Here is a 2799-nt window from a genome sequence, read left to right as displayed (position 1 = left end):
AGTCTGTCAGCAAGATGGATTGTATTACAGCATGTGCTTGAACATCTCGGGGGGCATGAGAGGGGGCCAGATGCTGGCAGATGAACACTACAGCAGGCAGGAATGTGTACAGACAAGCCAATAGCAGGGAACAACGAAGTAATTCTAAGTATTAGTATTACGTAACACCTAGAACCCCAGTCATGAAGCGGAACCCCACTATGCTAGGCACCGTAGGAACAATGTCACTATAGCGATCAGTGAGATAGTCAGTGGTCTCAGTGCACCAGCCGCTAACTGAGGTCAAGTTTTCTAGAGGCACCATGGCAAAGGAGGGATATGAAGGAAGACCAGAAGTTAGTTTTGTGGATTTTTCTGGGGAGCGTGTCCCAAGCATGAGGGGCAGCATGCGAGGAAGCAGGAAGATGCTTGTTTGAACAGTTACCGTGGGGGATGCATCATGGGCCAATCAGAGGCAGAGGTCGACACAGAATCAGAGAAATGTAGGGCTGGAAGGGACCTCGAGAGTTCATATAGTCCAGCCTCCTGTGCTGAGACAGGACCAAGTAAACCTAGACCATCCCTGACAGGTGTTTGTTCAACCTGTTCTTAAAAACCTCCAATGGAGGAATAGCTCAGTGGTTTGAGCATTGGCCTGCTAAACCCAGGATTATGAGTTCAATCCCTGAGGGGGCCATTTAGGAATCGGGGCAAAAAATTGGGGCTTGGTCCTGCTTTAAGCAAGGGGTTGGACTAGATGACCTCCTGAGGTCCCTGCCAACCCTGATATTCTATGAATTCCACAACCTCCCTTGGAAGTCTGTCCAGAGCTTCTAACCTTTAGCGTTAGAAAGTTTTTCCTAATAATCTACCCTAAATCTCCTTTGCTGCAGATTAAACCCATCGCTTCTTATCCTGCCTTCCGTGGACATGGAGAACAATCAATCACAGTCCTTTTTATAACAGCCCTTAACATATTGGAAGACTGTTATCAGGTCCTCCCCTCCACCCCCAATAGTCTTCTTTTCTCAAGACTAAACAGGCCCAGGGTTTTTTTTAAATCTTTTCTCATAGGTCAGGTTTCCTAAACCTTTATCGTTTTTGTTGCTCTCCTCTGGACTCTCCCCAATTTACCCACAGCTTTCCTAAAGTGGGGCATCCAGAACTGGTCACAGTACTCCAGCTGAGGCCTCACCAGTGCTGAGTAGAGCAGGACAATTACGTCCCGTGTCTTACATACAATACTGCTGTTAATACACCCCAGAAAGATATTAGCCAGTGGAGGGATGCAAAGAAAGGGGTGACACAGTCGAAGTTCTGGGAAAGGATCTTTGCTGCAGCATTCTCAGCAGATATGAGCAGGGCAAGACTGCATGTCTCAAGGCTGGAGAAAAGGGTGTTGCAGTAACTGAGATGTGAGATGATGAGAGACTCAATGGGAGTTTTAGCTGTGTGGATGGATAGGAAAGGCCATAGCTTAGAGATGTTATGTTAAGAAAGGTTTCAGAGTGGTAGTCGTGTTAGTCTGTATCAGCAAAAAGAATGAGGAGTACTTGTGGCACCTTAGAGACTAACACATTTATTTGGGCATAAGCTTTCGTGGGCTAAAACCTACTTCATTGGATGCATGCAGTGGAAAATACAGTAGGAAGATATATATATATATATATATATATATATATACACACACACAGAGAACATGAAAAAATGGGTGTTGCCATACCAACTCTAATGAGACTAATCAATTAAGGTGGGCTATTATCACAGGAGAAAAAAAACTTTTGTAGTGATAATCAGTATGGCCCATTTCAAACAGATGACAAGAAGGTGTGAGTAACAGTAGGGGAAAAAGTTTTTACTTTGTGTAATGACCCATCCACTCCCAGTCTTTATTCAAGCCTAATTTAATGGTGTCCAGTTTGCAAATTAATTCCAGTTCTGCAGATTCTTGTTGGAGACTGTTTTTCAAGTTTTTTTGTTGGAGAATTGCGACTTTTAGGTCTGTAATTGAGTGACCAGGGATGTTGAAGTGTTCTCCGACTGGTTTTTTGAATGTTATAATTCTTGACGTCTGATTTGTGTCCATTTATTCTTTTGCGTAGAGACTGTCCGGTTTGGCCAATGTACATGGCAGAGGGGCATTGCTGGCACATGATGGCATCTATCACATTGGTAGATGTGCAGGTGAATGAGCCCCTGATGGCGTGGCTGATGTGATTAGGTCCTATGATGGTGTCCCTTGAATAAATATGTGGACAGAGTTGGCAATGGGCTTTGTTGCAAGGATAGGTTCCTGGGTTAGTGTTTTTGTTGTGTGTTTGCTGGTGAGTATTTGCTTCAGGTTTGGGGGCTGTCTGTAAGTGAGGACTGACCTGTCTCCCAAGATCTGTGAGAGTGAGGGATCGTCCTTCAGGATAGGTTGTAGATCCTTGATGATGCGCTGGAGAGGTTTTAGTTGGGGGCTGAAGGTGACGGCTAGTGGCATTCTGTTACTTTCTTTGTTGAGCCTGTCCTAAAGTAGGTGACTTCTGGGTATTCTTCTGGCTCTGTCAATCTGTTTCTTCACTTCAGCAGGTGGGTATTGTAGTTTTAAGAATGCTCGATAGAGATGTTGTAGGTGTTTGTCTCTGTCTGAGGGATTGAAGCAAATGCAGTTGTATCTTAGAGCTTGGCTGTAGACAGTGGATCATATGATGTGGTCTGGATGAAAGCTGGAGGCACGTAGATAAGTATAGAGGTCAGTAGGTTTCTGGTATAGGGTGTTGTTTATGTGGCCATTGCTTATTAGCACTGTAGTGTCCAGGAAGTAGATCTCTTGTG

The sequence above is a fragment of the Terrapene carolina genome, unplaced genomic scaffold, assembly GCF_002925995.2.
Source record: "Terrapene carolina triunguis isolate 2854851 unplaced genomic scaffold, T_m_triunguis-2.0 Scaffold95, whole genome shotgun sequence".
NCBI classification, from domain to species: domain Eukaryota; kingdom Metazoa; phylum Chordata; order Testudines; family Emydidae; genus Terrapene; species Terrapene triunguis.
Note: the sequence above shows the minus strand (reverse complement) of the source record.